This window comes from Hemitrygon akajei, chromosome 3 (assembly GCF_048418815.1).
Source record: "Hemitrygon akajei chromosome 3, sHemAka1.3, whole genome shotgun sequence".
NCBI lineage: Eukaryota > Metazoa > Chordata > Chondrichthyes > Myliobatiformes > Dasyatidae > Hemitrygon > Hemitrygon akajei.
In genome coordinates, this window is record NC_133126.1 from 200496093 (window position 1) to 200514856 (window position 18764).

At 44.5% G+C, this 18764-nt stretch overlaps 1 protein-coding gene and 1 pseudogene across 4 annotated transcripts in view; one reads left to right on the forward strand and one right to left on the reverse strand.

Annotated features, from left to right (window-relative positions):
• LOC140725789 (phospholipase D1-like) overlaps positions 1 to 18764 on the forward strand; it is a 228636-nt gene that overhangs the window by 47221 nt on the left and 162651 nt on the right. Inside the window, exon 2 of one of the 4 annotated variants that reach the window (XM_073041706.1) lies at positions 15006 to 15111. The exons of the other annotated variants lie outside the window; for them this stretch is intronic. The gene's annotated coding sequence lies outside the window, so the exon portion shown is untranslated. The remainder of the gene's footprint in view (positions 1 to 15005; positions 15112 to 18764) is intronic. 4 annotated transcript variants of the gene reach the window in all.
• On the reverse strand, positions 3078 to 15513 carry LOC140724672 (dual specificity mitogen-activated protein kinase kinase 4 pseudogene; annotated as a pseudogene).

Sequence of the window (18764 nt, forward strand, 5' to 3'; positions counted from 1 at the left end):
CTTAAGTCCAGGAGCAGAATTAGGCCATTTGGCCCATCAAGTTTTCTCTGTCATTTCATCATGGCTGACCCAATTTTTCTCTTAGCCCCAATCTCCTGCCTTCTCCTCGTATCCCTTCATATCCTGACCAACCAAGTATCTAACAAACTCTGCCTTAAATATACATAAAGACTTGGCCTCCACAGTTGCCTGTGGCAAAGAATTCCACAGATTCACCACTCTCTGGTTGAAGAAATTCCTCCTCATCTCTGTTCTAAGGCTGCGTCCTCTGGTCTTAGACCCTCCCACCATAGGAAGCATCCTCTCCACATCCACTCGATCAAGGCCCATCACCATTCAATAGGTTTCAGTGAGGTCACCCCTCATTCTTCTGAATTCTAGTGAGTACAGGCCCAGAGCCATCAGACGCTCTTCGTATAACAAGTCATTGAATCCTGGAATGATAGATTATTGATTAGTCAGGGCATGAAGGGATACGGAGACAAGGGTGGAGATTGGGACTGAGAGGGGAAAATAGATCAGTCATGCTGATCTACAGCTTATGGTCTTCATGAAGACATTGCAATCCTTAGTCCACCATTTTTTGGTACAAGGCATGCTGTTCAATTTTGTGCTTGTTAAAAAGAAAATCAAAATTATGAACAATAAAATACTGCTGAATTCATTCCTCCATGATTTACACTAATGATGAAGCAACAAAATTGAAAACAGATAATCCATTGCACTTCGTTGAGTAAAATTCAAACTTGCTTGACTATTCCCGAATATTGTTCAAAGTATTCAGTTCATGTTGAGGTTTTCCTTCACTGAAGACAAAGCTGATACCTTGGGAAGTGAGGGAGGAGATTGCTGAGCCTCTGGTGATGATCTTTGTATCATCAATGAGGATGGGAAAGATTTCGGAAGATTGGAGGGTTGCGGATGTTGTTCCCTTAGTCAAGAAAGGGAGTAGAGACAGCCTAGGAAATTATAGACTGGTGAGTCTTACTACAGTGTTTGGTAAGTTGATGGAGAAGATCCTGAGAGGCAGGATTTATGAACATTTGGAGAGGCATTATATGATTAGGAATAGTCAGCATGGCTTTGTCAAGGGCAGGTCATGCCTTATGAGCCTGATTGGATTTTTTGAGGATGTGACTAACCACATTGATGAAGGAAGAGCCGTAGATGTAGTGTATATGGATTTCAGCAAGGCATTTGATAAGGTACCCCATGCATTGTCTTATTGAGAAAGTAAGGAGGCATGGGATCCAAGGGGACACTGCTTTGTGGATCCAGAACTGGCTTGCCCACAGAAGACAAAGAGTGGTTGTAGACGGGTCATATTCTGCATGGAGGTCAGTGACCAGTGGTGTGCCTCAGACATCTACTCTGGGACCCCTACTCTTCGTGATTTTTATAAGTGACCTGGATGAGGAAGTGGAGGGATGGGTTCATAAATTTGCTGATTGCACAAAGTTTGGGGGCATTGTGGATAGTGTGGAGGGCTGTCAGAGGTTACAGCGGGACATTGATAAGATGCAAAACTGGGCTGTGAAGTGGCAGATGGAGTTCAGCCCAGATAAGTGTGAGGTGATTTATTTTGGTAGGTCAAATAATTTGGCAGAATATAGTATTAATGGCAAGACTCTTGGCAGTGTGGAGGATTAGAGGGATCTTGGGGTCCGAGTCCATAGGACACTCAAAGCTGCTGTGCAGGTTGACTCTGTGGTTAAGAAGGCATATGGTGCATTGGCCTTCATCAATCGTGAAATTGAGTTCAAGAGCTGAGAGGTAATGTTACAGCTATATAGGACTCTGGTCAGACCCCACTTGGAGTACCGTGCTCAATTTTGGTAGCCTCACTACAGGAAGGACATGGAAACCATAGAAAGGGTGCAGAGGAGTTTTTACAAGGATGTTGCCTGGATTGGGGAGCTTGCCTTATGAGAATAGGTTGAGTTGACTCGGCCTTTTCTCCTTGGAGTGACGGAGGATTAGAGGTGTATAAGATAATGAGAGGCATTGATCGTGTGGATAGTCAGAGGCTATCCCAGAACTGAAATGGCTAGCACGAGTGGGCATAGTTTTCAGGTGCTTGGAAGCAGGTACAGAGAAGATGTCAGGGATAAGTTTTTACACAGAGAGTGGTGAGTGCGTGGAATGGGCTGCCACCGGCGGCAGTAGAGGTGGAAACGATAGGGTCTTTTAAGAGACTCTTAGATAGGTAAGTGGAGCTTAGAAAAATAGAGAGCTATGGGTAAACCTGGGTAGTTCTAAGGACATGTTCGGTACAGCTTTCTGGGCCAAAGGGCCTGTATTGTGCTTCTATGTTTCTGTGTTGCTATGAGTCCTTGAGTATGATGCCTAAACTATTCTATGCAATGGAAGGAAAAGCTAGTCCAAGACAGTCTTTCCAAAATTGTACTGTGATGATGCTGTCAGCATGTGTCCTTCTATTTGATCTGAGTCATCTCCCAGTGATAGTTAAGCAATGTCCCAGCAATTTTCATATGATGTGATTACCCTTCAATATATATCCAAAGTTCAAACTGAATTTTACTATCAAAGTACATAGTGTCACTACATACAACCCTGAGGTTCATTTTCTTGTGGTCATACTCAATAAACCTGCAGAATAATATCCATAGCAGAATCAATGAAAGACCACCCAACTAGAGCGTTCAACCAGAGTGCAAAAAACAGCACATGTGCAAATACAAAAAGAAGAAATAATAATAAATAGATAAAAAATGGCAATAGATGACAATAAAAAGTGACTTGACTTGATAAACAATACATATTGAGAACATGCGAAGAGTCTTTGAAAGTGAGCCCATTGTTTGCAGGAACCAATGGAATCCCAAAAAGGCAATGAATATTTCAGGTCCAGTAAAATTCTTGTGATGGCTTGGTGACAATGAGCAAGAAGGTTGCTTCGGATGGACAATTGTGGGCAGGCACGACGACAATGGAATACCAATTTTTAATGCACTGTTTCAGCAAGCTAAAAATAGAAGCACTGCAATGTGTCATAAAACAATTCTTGACACATTGATTTCTCTCAGCCATTTTAAGGCCATTTTTCAGCAGTAAAATTAATCAACATACATTGGGGAAACAGGAGTAAGGGACATTTGATCCAAGATTTACCTAAAATAACTTGCCAAGTCCATCTGGCATTCCTTATACATCAAGATGAAAGAATGTTTCTGAAGCTCTTTATACTTTGGCCTATTTGAACTCATCCTTTGTAAAGTAGAAGTTAACAAAGTGGATGAAGCAGGGAGAAAAGTTCCTCTCTCCATTCTTGCGGAATTGCAGGGGAAGTCACCCTTCACTACCTGGGTTACTCATACACTGTTCCATTTTGGGTATGGAAATTGTCCAGTGTCTAATTCCTCTTAACTGCAGACGTCTGACCACTCATTGCAGCCTTGTCTTGAAGCACTTGGATCTATTCTTTCATATAGTTGGCATCCTGCATCCCTCATTTTTCACAATAAAATCTTCTATTTGTCCACTAACACCCAAATCGCAGAGTTGTAATATTGCCATTTCTGTCCACGAGAATATTGGAAGGCTTGATATCTCGGTGAATTATTTTTAAGATTTCTTTTAAATAATTAAGTGCTTTCACAGTAGCTAATGTGATTTTGCCTAAGCTGTCCTCTAGGATAACGTTATCTAATGCACCATATAGATATTGTAGAATTTGTCAAATGAGCTCCATAGATATCCTGCAATCACCATCTCAGAAGAGCTGAATAATACATGGACAGTCTAGATCATAACAACATCTAAAGCAAGGTTGAAGTCAATGAGAATGAGAGCCCAGGACAGGCTGATGTTCAGCACTTTATACCTGCGTTTGACCGCTCTTCCTCTCCCTCTCACTATCTGCTGTCAGAGGGAAGTAGAGGAGCCTGTTGCATGGATTTGTCAGTGAGGCTGTGGCCTTGTTTTGAGGGACTCTGAGGTTCATGGTGCATGTAATTCTGGATTCTGGTTGCTCTGCTGCTTTCGAGCGGTTTGACTGGGGTATTTGATATGGACCGGGGCACTTCAGTGAGGAATAGCTCTGTGTGTGACCTGCAGTGGGCGAGCAACGCAGAGCTGAACTGAACTAAACTGAATACTACTGGACTCCCGTTTGACATTCTCTGTGCTGCCTGCTGGTTATTTTGCCGTTTGCGTAACCTGTTCTTTATTTCGCGTGTTGGGTGTTTGATGATTTCCTGGACAGGTTTCATGGTATTTCTTTGTTCCGCGGCTGCCTGCGGGGGGGGGGGGGGGGGGTGGGGGGGGGGATCTCAGAGTTGTGTTCTGTGTATATATACTTTGATAATAAATGTACTGCGAATTTTTGAATCATTGAAATCCATCACAGGTTGTTTCTCTTCTTTCTCATCCATTATTAATTAAATTTGTTTCACTGTCATAACCTGCCCATTTGTGTTCTGGGCCATTTTATTCGCAGAACCGTACGCTCTGCATCTGATTTCCCCAGTCTTTGAGGTCATCTGCGGTGAAGTCACACAATTGTTCTGGAGAGATCTGCATTTTCACCAAGGATTCAATGCTATGAGTCTGAAGCTCATTTAATTTCCAGTGATATGCAGTCTTCCACTGGAGTGGAAAGATCCAATGTCCAGGCCCTGTTTTTGGTTGTTCCTGGACATGTGTGGGTTTTGAAAGTGAACTCCTGTTGGATTTAACCCTGAGTCTTACTGTTGTCTTGAAGGCAGGGTTGGCAAAATTCAACTTCAATGTGTTGGGTTTTATCTGCGTGCAGGAGGTTGTGTTTTGGGGCTGAATCAGTTGCTGAGGTGCTGGAGGAGACGTTGCTGTAACTGGAGTTGCTGTTGCACAGTTAATATTCTAAAGGGCGGGGGGTGAGTTAGTTCTTTAAAGAAAATTGATATTTAAGCTAGGAACTGCTCGAGTGCCTGGAGGCACCACCTCTGCAGCCTGACAAAGCCATGGAAACCCACTCCCCCTCCCCACCCTATTGCAAGAGAGATCCCTCTGTGTATGAGAGATTTTAAAAAAAAAATGAAATGTGCAGCCCGAAGATGTAATCATAGAAAAATTCAGGAAATAATGTCACTGATAGTTGGCAAGAAATAAGCAGTAAGACAATTCCGAATTGTTTTGTACACTGTGGTTTCCAGCATTCAGACTTCATGGCAAAAACAGCGGGGAGTGATTTCAACAAGTTAGGATTACGAATAATTTAAAGGTATCAGCAATCATGTTCCAGTCTAAGATGGCACTACTGACGTGGGCGACAGGTTACTGGTAGATCAAGAAGCAAGAAATTCGACTAAAAACGTAATGAATGACATCTTTTCTGAAGTAAGTAGTGGTAAACTATCACTGCAAGCAATGAAGAGGCGAACCAAGGTGAAGCAAATCTGGGGGATGAACCATGCTGGTGCAGTGCAAAATCGATGCGATGGAGTTAGTATGAGCAATTCAAAGAGGAGAAGTCAAGGCAGGGGAGTTTCGATGCCCGCCCAACGAACCCGGGTGTGAGGTTGTGCCGAGTTGATTTGTAGAGGTCAAGAACAGCTTCGGGCTGGGCAACAAGGCCCATATGAATCGCTGAGTGGCATGGTGCATTTCGCTGTGGCGGGGCCCTTGTCTTAATGCAAGGAACGATCCACTGTCTGGACAACTTAAACGCCAGGCCAGATAAGGCAAGGTATTGAGAGCTGAGAGTTGGGCTGATTTCTCTCACTGTCCTGCAATGGTCACTTCTCTCTCTGCAATGCTGGGGGGCTCTGAGACTGCCCCAGCTGCTGTGCTTCATGTTTGTGAGCTTCGCGACAGACTCTAATATGATGAACTGAGACTGAGGCTTCGGCCTACTCTGGGCTGCTCCAGGGATTCGGGTCTGTGGACTCAATTTGGTTCAGAATGCTGTTGCTTACTTCTATTGCTTGCAGGATTTGTGTTTTTTTTTCTCTTTCTCTGCACTTTGAGTGTTGGTCTTTTTTTTTTACTTAGGTCTTTCAAATTTCTGGTTTCGTGGCTGCATATAAGCAGACAAATCTCAAGGTTGTATAATTGATAAATTCTTTGATAATAGTAGCCGAGATGTGGGGTTGAGATTGCAAAGGGAGCTGGAAAAGGCATGTAATAAGGGTAATGACATGATTGTAATGGGGGTCTTCAATACGCGAGGGGATGGGGAAAAGCAGGTTGGTGTCGGATTGTAACAGAAGGAATTTGTTGAATACCTATGAGGTGGCTTTTTACAACAGCTTGCGCTTGAGCCTACTCGGGGAAAGGAAATCTACACAATAATTCAGAGTTTAGTGTAAAGGAAGCCATAGGAGGCAGTGATTTGAGAGGGTGAAGCATGTATCAGTATCACAATGGAATAAAGTGAGCTACAGAGACATGAGAGAGGAGCTTGCCCAGGTGGGTTGGTGGAAGATACTGGCAGGAATGACGGCAGAGCAGAGATGGCTGAAGTTTCTGAGAATAGTTTACAAGGTGCAGGATAAATATAACCATATAACATATAACCATATAACAATCACAGCACGGAAACAGGCCATTCCGGCCCTCCTAGTCCGTGCCGAACTCTTAATCTCACCTAGTCCCACCTACCCGCACTCAGCCCATAACCCTCCACTCCTTTCCTATCCATATACCTATCCAATTTTACCTTAAATGACACAACTGATCTGGCCTCTACTACTTCTACAGGAAGCTCATTCCACACAGCTATCACTCTCTGAGTAAAGAAATACCCCCTCGTGTTTCCTTTAAACTTTTGCCCCCTAACTCTCAAATCATGTCCTCTCGTTTGAATCTCCCCTACTCTCAATGGAAACAGCCTATTCACGTCAACTCTATCTATCCCTCTCAACATTTTAAATACCTCGATCAAATCCCCCCTCAACCTTCTACGCTCCAATGAATAGAGACCTAACTTGTTCAACCTTTCTCTGTAACTTAAGTGCTGAAACCCTGGTAACATCCTAGTAAATCGTCTCTGCACTCTCTCTAATTTATTGATATCTTTCCTATAATTCGGTGACCAGAACTGTACACAATATTCCAAATTTGGCCTTACCAATGCCTTGTACAATTTTAACATTACATCCCAACTTCTGTACTCAATGCTCTGATTTATAAAGGCCAGCGTTCCAAAAGCCTTCTTCACCACCCTATCTACATGAGACTCCACCTTCAGGGAACTATGCACTGTTATTCCTAGATCTCTCTGTTCCACTGCATTCCTCAATGCCCTACCATTTACCCTGTATGTTCTATTTGGATTATTCCTGCCAAAATGTAGAACCTCACACTTCTCAGCATTAAACTCCATCTGCCAACGTTCAGCCCATTCTTCTAACCGGCATAAATCTCCCTGCAAGCTTTGAAAACCCACCTCATTATCCACAACACCTCCTACCTTAGTATCATCAGCATACTTACTAATCCAATTTACCACCCCATCATCCAGATCATTTATGTATATTACAAACAACATTGGGCCCAAAACAGATCCCTGAGGCACCCCGCTAGTCACCGGCCTCCATCCCGATAAACAATTATCCACCACTACTCTCTGGCATCTCCCATCTAGCCACTGTTGAATCCATTTTATTACTCCAGCACTAATACCTAATGACTGAACCTTCTTAACTAACCTTCCATGTGGAACTTTGTCAAAGGCCTTGCTGAAGTCCATATAGACTACATCCACTGCCTTACCCTCGTCAATATTCCTCGTAACTACTTCAAAAAATTCAATAAGGTTTGTCAAACATGACCTTCCACGCACAAATCCATGCTGGCTACTCCTAATCAGATCCTGTCTATCCAGATAATTATAAATACTATCTCTAAGAATACTTTCCATTAATTTACCCACCACTGATGTCAAACTGACAGGTCTATAATTGCCAGGCTTACTTCTAGAACCCTTTTTAAACAATGGAACCACATGAGCAATACGCCAATCCTCCGGCACAATCCCTGTTTCTAATGACATCTGAAAGATCTCCGTCAGAGCTCCTGCTATCTCTACACAAACTTCCCTCAAGGTCCTGGGGAATATCCGGTCAGGACCCGGAGATTTATCCACTTTTAAATTTCTTAAAAGCGCCAGTACTTCCACCTCTTTAATTGTCATAGGTTCCATAACTTCCTTACTTGTTTCCCACACCTTACACCATTCGATATCCTTCTCCTTAGTGAATACCGAAGAGAAGAAATCGTTCAAAATCTCTCCCATCTCCCTCGGCTCCACACATAGCTGACCACCCTGATTCTCTAAGGGACCAATTTTATCCCTCACTATCCTCTTGCTTTTAATATAACTGTAGAAGCCTTTCGGATTTACTTCCACCTTATTTGCCAAACCAAACTCGTAACTTCTTTTAGCTTTTCTAATCTCTTTCTTAAGTTTCCTTTTACATTCTTTATATTCCTCGAGCAATTCCTTTACTCCATGCTGCCTATATCTATTGTAGACATCCCTCTTTTTTCGAACCAAGTTTCTAATATCCCTTGAAAACCATGGCGCTTTCAAACCTTTAATCTTTCCTTTCAACCGAACAGGAACATAAAGATTCTGTACCCTCATAATTTCACCCTTAAATGACCTCCATTTCTCTATTACATCCTTCCCATAAAACAACTTGACCCATTCCACTCTCTCTAAATCCCTGCGCATCTCCTCAAAGTTAGCCTTTCTCCAATCAAAAATCTCAACTCTAGGTCCAGTCCTGTCCTTCTCCATAATTATATTGAAGCTAATGCTATTGTGATCACTGGACCCGAAGTGCTCCCCAACACATACATCTGTCAGCTGACCTATCGCATTCCCTAACAGGAGATCCAACACTGCCCCATCTCTAGTCGGTACTTCTATGTATTGTTGCAAAAAGCTATCCTGCACACATTTCACAAACTCTAAACCATCCAGCCCTTTTACAGAATGAGCTTCCCAATCTATGTGTGGAAAATTAAAATCTCCCACAATCACCACCTTGTGTTTACTACAAATATCTGCTATCTCCTTACACATTTGCTCTTCCAACTCACGCTCCCCATTAGGTGGCCTATAATACACTCCTATCAGTGTTACTACACCTTTCCCATTCCTCAATTCCACCCAAATAGCCTCCCTAGAGGAGCTCTGTAATCTATCCTTCCAAAGCACCGCCATAAGATTTTCTCGGACAAGCAATGCAACACCTCCTCCTCTGGCCCCTCCTACTCTATCACACCTGAAGCAACTAAATCCAGGAATATTTAGTTGCCAATCACACCCTTCCTGCAACCATGTTTCACTAATAGCTACAACATCATAATTCCATGTATCAATCCACACTTTAAGCTCATCCACCTTTCTTACAATGCTCCTAGCATTAAAATAGATACATTTAAGATACTCTCCACCTCCTCCTCTCTTTTCATCCCTAGCAATGCATTCAAATTTATTATCCTTTTCTTTCTTCTCCCCTACAACTTCGGGCTGAGCGCATCCCTCCTCCATCACCTGCCTGTCCTCCCTCACACACGGTCTACTTACTTGCTCTACTGGTGAACTAACCTCCTCTCCCATAGTTTCCTCAAATTGATTTCCGCCCCCCCATCTTACTAGTTTAAAGTCTGCCCCGTAGCCCTAGCAAACCTCCCCGCTAGGATATTGGTCCCCCCAGGATTCAAGTGTAACCCGTCCTTCTTGAACAGGTCACGCCTGCCCCAGAAGAGGTCCCAATGATCCAGAAACTTGAATCCCTGCCCCCTGCTCCAATCCCTCAACCACGCATTCATCCTCCACCTAATTCCATTCCTACTCTCACTGTCGCGTGGTACAGGCAGTAATCCCGAGATTACTACCTTTGCGGTCCTTCTTCTTAACTGCCTTCCTAACTCCCTATACTCTCGTTTCAGGACCTCTTCCCCTTTCCTACCTATGTCATTGGTACCTACATGTACCACGACCTCTGGCTCCTCACCCTCCCACTTCAGGATATCTTGGACGCGATCAGAAACGTCCCGGACCCTGGCACCAGGGAGGCAAACTACCATCCGGGACTCCCGATCACCTCCACAGAACCGCCTGTCTGAACCCCTGACTATCGAGTCCCCTATTACTATGGTCCTCTTTCTTCTATCCCTACCCTTCTGAGCTACAGGGCCGTCCTCTGTGCCGGAGGCCTGGCCACTGTCACTTCCTCCAGGTAGGCTGTCCCCCCCAACAGTACTCAAACATGAGTACTTATTGTCAAGGGGTACAGCCACTGGGGTACTCTCTAGTACCTGCCCCTTCCCCTTCCTGATCGTGACCCACCTATCTGCCTCCCGTGGCCCCGGAGTGACCACCTGCCTGTAACTCCTCTCTATCACCTCCTCACTCTCCCTGACCAGGCGAAGGTCATCGAGCTGCAGCTCCAGTTCCCTAATTCGGTCCCTCAGGAGCTGCAGTTCGGCGCACCTGGCGCAGATGTGGACGTCCGGGAGGCTCGGAGACTCCAGGATCTCCCACATCCGACACAGAGAACAACAAGCTGCCCTCACACTCATACCTCCCGAATAACTGAAAATAACAAGAACTAAAAGATAAGCCTACTGTGCCCTCTTCCGCCTAAGCGGAATATGTCACACAGAAGAAGTTGTTCTCAAATCGCAGGGCCAGCCAACCGTGGCTGACAAGGGACTGCACAAAAGCTAAGGAAAGGGCAAAAATGAGTGGAAAGTTGGATGATTGGGAAGCTTTTAAAATCCAACAAAAGGCAACTAAAAAAGCCATAAGAAGGGAAAAGATGAAATATGGGGGCAAACTAGCCAATAATATAAAGCAGGGTACTAAAAGTTTTTTTCAGTTATATAAAGAGTAAAAGGGAGGGGAGAATTAACAATTGGACCACTGGACATGATGCTGGTGAGGTAGTAACGGGGGACAAAGAAATGGCAGATGAACTTAATAAGTACTTTGCTTCAGTGTTCACTGTGGAAGACACTAGCAGTGTGCCAGGGGTCTGTGAGTGTCAGAGCGCAGAAGTGAGTGACATTGCTATTACAAAGGAAGATGTTCCAGGAAAACTCCAAGGTCTTAAGGTGGTAAGTCACCCAGGCCAGATGGACTGCATCCCAGAGTCCTGAGAGAGAGGTTACTGAAGAGATAGTAAATGTATTGGTCATGATCTTTCAAGAATCACTTGATTCTGGTGTGGTCCTGAAAGGCTGGAAGATTGTAAATGTCACTCCACTCTTTAAGAAGAGTGGAAGGCAAAAGAAAGGAAATTATAGGCTAGTTAGTGAAACTAGAGAGGTTGTTGGTAAAGTGTTTTGTTAAGGATGAGATTTCAGGGTACATGGAGACTAATGATAAAATAAATCAAAATCAGCAGGGTTTCTGTAAAGGGAAATCTTGCCTGACAAAACAGAGTTCTTCGAGGAAGTAACAAGCAGGGTGGGCAAAGGAGAGGCGGTGGATGTCATTTACTAGGATTTCCAGAAGGCATTTGATAAGGTGCCACATATGCGGCTGCTTAACAAGATAAAATCCTATGGCATTACAGGAAAGATACTGACATGGATGGTGGAATGGCTGATGGGCAGGAGGCAGCGCGTGGGAATAAAAGTGGCTTTTTCTGGTTGGTTGCCAGTGACTAGTGGTGTTCCTCATGGGTCAGTTTTGGGGTTGCTACTTTTCACATTGTTTGTCAGTGATCTAGACAGTGGAATTGATGACATTGAGGCAAAGCCTGAAGACAGGTGGAGGGGTAGGTAGTGCTGGGGAAGCAATGCGATTGCAGCAGGATTTAGACAAATTGGAAGAATGGGCAAAAAAGTGGCAGATGGAATACAGTGTTGGGAAATGTATGATCATGCATTTTGGTAAAAGGAACAATAGGGCAGACTATTCTTTAAATGGGGAGAAGGCTCAAACATCAGAGGTGCAGAGGGACTTAGGAGTCCTCGTGCAAGACTCCCAGAAGGTTAATTTACAGGTTAAGTCTGTGGTAAAGAAGGCAAATGCAATGTTGGCATTTATTTCAAGGGGCATTGCATATAAAAACAAGGAGATGATGCTGAGCCTTTATAAGACACTAGTCAGGCAGCACTTGGAGTATAGTCAACTGTTTTGGGCCCCGTTTCTCTGAAAGGATGTGTTGGCATTGGAGAGAGTCCAGAGGAGATTCACAAGGAAGATTCCCGGAATGAAGGGGTTATCACATGAGGAGTGTTTGACAGCTTTGGGCCTGTACTCACTGGAATTTAGAAGAATGTGAGAGGATCTCAATGAAACCTAGCCAATATTGAAACTAGATAAGGTGGATGTTTCCTGCCGTGACATATCCAGAACTAGACGGCTTTTTATAACTAGAGGGTGACTTTTTAGAACAGAGGAAAGGAGGAATTTTTTTTAGCTGAAGAGTAGTGAATGTGTGGAATGCTCGGCCACAGACTACGGTGGAGGCCAAGCCCGTGGGTGTATTTAAGGCAGAAGTGGATAGCTTCCTGATTGGTCAGGGCATCAAGGCTATGGCAAGAAGGCAGATATATGGAGTTGAGTGGAAACCGGGATCAGCCATGATGAAATGGCAGAGCAGTCCCGATGGGCTGAATAGCCTAATTCTGCACCTGTGTCTTATGGTATTATAATGAATATACCTTGAATCATGTTGAAAATGAAACTGAAGGTTTGGAGATTGCAATCGTCAAAAGCATTGTATGAAGGCACTGTGTGAATTTGTTCAATCAAAAGAACACAGTAGTGTACACTGGAGAGATTCCTCCATCTGTAATGATGAGGAACTAATACACTTTTCATAATACCGTAGAAGTATCTGTAGTTCTCTAATTTATTCTATATTTAATTTAAATACATAATTTTGAGTCACTTAAATGGTAGCTTGTCTTTTTTTAAAATGCCTTTTTAACAATTTCTACAAAACTAGCAAATATGAGCAACCGTTTAATCAGGCCAAACTAGTGGTCTCAATGTGTCCCAATTAACCAGAATGCACTATATATATATATATATATATATATATTTAAAATAAATAGCGCAAAAAGAGAGCAAACAGTTGTACCTGCATCCACTTCTGGCAGCAGCCCATGTAACCTTTGTAACTCAACTTGCCCCTCCGATCTCCTTTGAACATATCTCCCACCTTGCTGCTGTGCCCTCTAGTTTTGAACAACGCAGGCAAAATGCTGGAGGAACACGGCAGGTCAGGCAGCATCTATGGAGAGGAATAAACAGTCAATGTTTCGAGCCAAGACCCTTCGTCAGGATTGGAAAGGAGGAGGCAAGAATGCAGAATATCAAGGTCACGGCTTGAACTGACAACTCTTTATTCATTTCCATAGATGCTGCCTGACCCGCTGAGTTCCTCCAGCGTTTTATGTGTTGCTCTGGATTGCCAGCGTTAGAGAAATCACTTAATCTTAGAGTATGATCTCTCTAGGTTTTGACTCCCCGACCCTGAGGAAAGACTGTAACCACTCACCTCATTGACACCCCTCAGTATTTCACATTTCCTTCCACATGCAGAACTCATGTAGCTCTGCAGCCTGGGGCTCCGGAGATCAGAGTTCAACTCTGGCGTCGTCAGTACACTCTCCCCGGGTTTCCTCTGGGTATTCCAGTTCCCTCTCACAGTCCAAAGGCATATCTGTACATTGTCCCATGATTAGGCCAGGGTTAAATCAGGGGCAGCTCGAGGGCCAGGAGGGCCTATCTGCTCTGACTCTCAATAAATAAATAATTCTTGGAGATGTGAGGATTGAGAGTTTAATTGGCCCTAGTGTGTGAGTGGGGGTTAAAATCCAGAAACGGTGATGTGAATGTGGGGGGGATACAAATGAGATGAAATGTTGGCTTGGTGATAATAGGTGACATTAAGGCACAGGAACAGAATTAGGCCATTTGGCCCATCGAGTCTGTTCTGCCAGTCTATCATGCCTGATTTATTATCCCTCTCAACCCCATTCTGCTGTCTGTTCCCTGTAATCTTTGACAACCTGACTAATCAAGAGCCTATTAGACTCTGCTTTAAATATACCCAATGGCTTGGCCTGCACAGCCATTTGTGGCAATGGATTCCACAGATTCACCATTCTCTGGCTAAAGAAATTCCTCCACATCTCTGTTCTAGTTGGATGTCATTCTATTCTGTCCTCAGTCCTTCTCAGTTCTGTTCTAAGGTGTTTGGAGATAGGCTGAACAGAAGCTTGATAGGCTCAAGGGCCTGTTACAATACATTAAAATCTGATGCCAATCACAGTTTGCACTTTTATAATGCAGCATATTGCATGTCTTTGAGAAGTTAATCAGCCATTCCCCAATAAACTGAATGAATTGAGCTAGAGGTGGAGGTTCCAGAAGCAGGAGGAGAAAAGAGAGGGGAGAGTTTCAGAGCTTTACTCGCGCACACAATCAGAGACAGATTTATTATCGCTGACGTATGTTGTGAAATTTGTTGTTTTGTGGCAGCAGTACAGTGCAAGAAATTTTTTTAAAAGTACGATAAGGAAGTTTAACAAAATAAGTTGTGTGAAAAGAGAGCAAAGCAATGAGGTTGTTCAAGAACCGCTGGGAAACCTGATGGTAGAGGGGAAGAAGCTGTTGCTGGAACTTTCAACATGTGTCTTCAAGCTCCTGTACCTCCTCCCTGATGGCAGCAATGAGAATGAGGTGATGGGGGTCCTTAACGATGGATGCCGCCTTTTTGAGGCATCATCTTTAGGAAAGGACATCAGTGCTGGGGAGGCCATTGCCCATGATGGAGCTGGCTGAGTAAATAAACCTGTACCGCTTTTTCCGATCCATTGCAGGGGCCCCTCCATACCAGACAGTGATACAGCCTGTCAGAATGCTGTCCACGGTCCATCTGTTGAAATTTGCCAGAGTCTTTGGTGACATACCAAAAGCCCACAAGCTCTAAATGAAGTATAGCTGTGGGCCAAGGATAGATCCTCTGAGATGTTGATACCTGGCAACTTGAGATTGCTGACACTTTCCACTGCTGATTGTTCTACAGACGAAGGCGTGGTCACAAGTGAGAGAGCGGCTCAGGTTTGCAGAGAAGAGCAGAGGGTTAAAGATTGGAACGGTTTTGCAGACTACCCGAAGATGACCGTGGGAAGGTGAGGCAGACAGAAAGCAGTGAGCAGTAGGAATCTGTGCTGAGGCTGACCAGATTTTAGGAGCTTCTGCAAGCAAGTAAAGAGGAAGAAATTAGTAAACTTTGCACTACTGGGCCCAGAAGCTGAGACAGGGGGATTTCTAACAGGAAATGAGGAAGTTACTTTGCATCTCTGCGCATAGCGGGGACTTGAAAAGTGCAGCAAGTAAAGAGGAAAATGAGTTGGGCAGTACGGCTTGAAGCAGTTGTCATCACGGGGTGAACTATGAGAACCAAACAATGCTTCCAAGTTTGGCCATACTTCATCTGAGAGTCTGTTGGGGTCGTCCACTGTATTCAGTATGGCCACCATAACATCAGTGACCGACGTAGATTGGGAAACGCCTTCGTGGAGCACCTTCATTCAGTGTGCTGCCGAAAGGAAGAATTCCTGCTGGCCACCCTTTTCAATTTGTTACCCATTCCCATTCTACATGTTCGGCCATCATGTGGCTCTCTGGTTGGTGGAGTGACACATCATATTCTGCCTCAGCAGCCTCCAACCTGATGGCTTGAGCACTGGTTTCTCCAGCTTCTGGTAGTTTCTATCCCTTTCAACCTTCCTCTCTTTCTCCATTCCCCATTTTCTGATTCACCTCCCCCTGGTTCCCCTCCTCCCTCCCTTTCTCCCATGATCCACTCTCCTCTCTTATCAGATTCCTCCTTCTTCAGCCTTTTATCTCATCTACCTTTTACCCCCCAACTTCTCACGCCATTCTCACTCCCCCATCCACCTGTCACCCCCAACTTCTCACACCATTCTCACTCCCCCATCCACCTGTCACCCCCAGCTTCTCACACCATTCTCACTCCCCCATCCACCTTTCACCCCCCAGCTTCTCACACCATTCTCACTCCCCCATCCACCTGTCACCCCCAACTTCTCACACCATTCTCACTCCCCCATCCACCTGTCACCCCCAACTTCTCACACCATTCTCACTCCCCCATCCACCTTTCACCCCCCAGCTTCTCACACCATTCTCACTCCCCCATCCACCTTTCACCCCCCAGCTTCTCACACCATTCTCACTCCCCCATCCACCTTTCACCCCCCAGCTTCTCACACCATTCTCACTCCCCCATCCACCTTTCACCCCCCAGCTTCTCACACCATTCTCACTCCCCCATCCACCTGTCACCCTCTAGTATGTATTCCCCCCTTAACCTTCCATGTTGTATCTCTGAATAAAACATGGAACAGTACAGCAGAGGTACAGGACCTTCGGCCCTCAGTGTGGTGCTGAACTATTTAAACTAGCAATTAGATAACTAAACTAATCCCCTCTGCCCACACAATGTCTACATCTGTACATTCATGTGCTTATCGTATCTACTCCTCCGACACTAAGGTATCGATTTCTAGGCATCAAATACTCAATTTCTCCCAGCCTCCTTTACAGATAGATCTGTATAGCACAGAAACAGGCCTTTCAGCCCAAAATGTTGTGCCAAAACAGTTAAATTAGTAATGAAGTGGCCAACTAAAGTAATCTTTTCTGCCTACACAATGCCCATATCCTTTCATCTTTCTCACATCTATCTGCCTTTCTAAACATCTCTAATGTTTCTGCCTCTACCTCCACTCCAGGCAGCACATTCCAGACACCCTCCCCTCTCTGTGGGGGGGGGGGGGGGGAACCCTGTCCCTCACATCTGCTTTGAAAATATTCCTATCCACAGAAATGCCTATCAATGCTAGTCCCATTTGTCCATGTTTGGCCCATATTCCCCTAAACCTTTCTCTATCCTTGCACTTGTCAAAGTGTCCTTTAAGCAATGTAATGATACTTGTCAGTACCATATCCTCCGGCAGCTCGGTCTATAGACTCACCACCCTCTATGTGCAAAGTGTTCCCCCAGGCACAGGTGACATAGTGGTTAGCACAATTTACAGCACCAGTGATCATGGTTCAATTCCCACTGCTCCCCATAAGGAGTGTGTATGTTCTCCTTGTGACCATGTGGATTTCTTCCAGGCGCTCTGTTGTCCTCCCAAAGCGTACCTGTTAGGGTTAGTAAGTTGTGAGCGACACTTGCGGGCTGCCCCAGCACACACTCGAACTGTGTTGGTTGTTGATGTAAAAACAATATATTTCTCTGTATGTTTCGATGTGCATGTGACAAATTAAACTAATCTCTTTCATCTTCAAAGTGGGCCATCAGGTCCCCTTTAAGTCTTTAGGGGAAAAAACTGTGACCTTTTCATCTCATTTCTGTCCCTCATAGTGTTATTAACCTCTGTCAGGTCACCCTTCAGTCTCCTTCACTCAGTCGCAGCCTATCCAGTCTCCCTCCAGTCCCAGTGACATCCTTGTGAATCTTTCCTGCACTCTCCCTCTCTCACGTTGAAGTTGTACAACACATTGGTGAGGTCGAATTTCAAGTATTGTGTGCAGTTCTGGTCACCTACCTGCAAGAAAGATGTTATTGATATTGACAGAGTGCAGGAAAAATTTACAAGGATGTGAGGACCTGAGTTATAGGGAGAGGTTGAATAGGTTTGGACTTTATTCCCCAGAGTGCAGGAGAATGAGGGGAGATTTAATAGAGGCATACAGAATGATGGGGGGTATAGATAGGGTAAGTGCAAGCAGGCTTTTTCCACTGAGGTTGGGCGAGAGTAGAACTAGAGGTTGTGGGTTAAGGGTGAAAGGTGAACTGTTTAAGGGGGACCTGAGGGGGAACCTCTTCACTCAGAGGGTGGTGAAGGTGTGGAACAAGCTGCCAGGGCAAGTTGTGGATGTGATTTTGATTTCGATGTTTAAGGGAGATGTGGATAGGTACACGGATGGGATGGTAGGGAGGGCGACGGTCCGGGTGCAGGTCGATGGAACCAGGCAGATTTGGTTCATCGAGGACCAGATAAACCACAGGGTCTGCTTCTGCCCTGTAGCGTTCTGAGACACAATGACTGAACAGTAAGAGATAAAATTATTGAGAGATGAATGTTTTTTGGCAGAAGAAATATTTTGTGACTGGTTTGGAACTGTTCAAAGGCTGTGTAATCTCCTGCAGCTCAGGTGAATGGTACAGCCAGGAACCACTGCTTTAATGAGTCATTAATGAGGCACTTGGCCACGAATTTTAATCTTCCCACAGATCCATAAATGTTTATGGCACAACAGGATCTGAACTTGGCAATGAGGAAACAGAAATAAATTATCTCCGGCACTGGAAACTGAAAGAAAATAGCCAGTGAACCAACAGCTAGAGACTGAAATGGGGATCTAATTAACCTTAGCATAGTAATTTAAACTGTGTGGTTGGGAACAGGGGAGCACTTTGTGAATATTGAGCATAATTTGGTGAGTTTCAAGGCATTGAAGAATACGAGTCTCTCTAGTTCTGGATGTCTCAGAGATAGGACTACAGCCCTCCACATTTTATATCATCCATGTGTCAATCTAAGAGTCTCTTAAACGTCCCTTACATACCAGCACTCCCATCGGGCATTTCACACATCTACCACTCTTTGGAAAAAAATGACTTTGACATCTCCTTTTCCTTTCCTCCAATCACCTTTAAATCATTCCCTCTCGTATTAGCTTTTACCTTTCTGGGAAAATGACACTGATAGTCCACTCTGTTAGCACCTCTTATCACCTCTAGCAA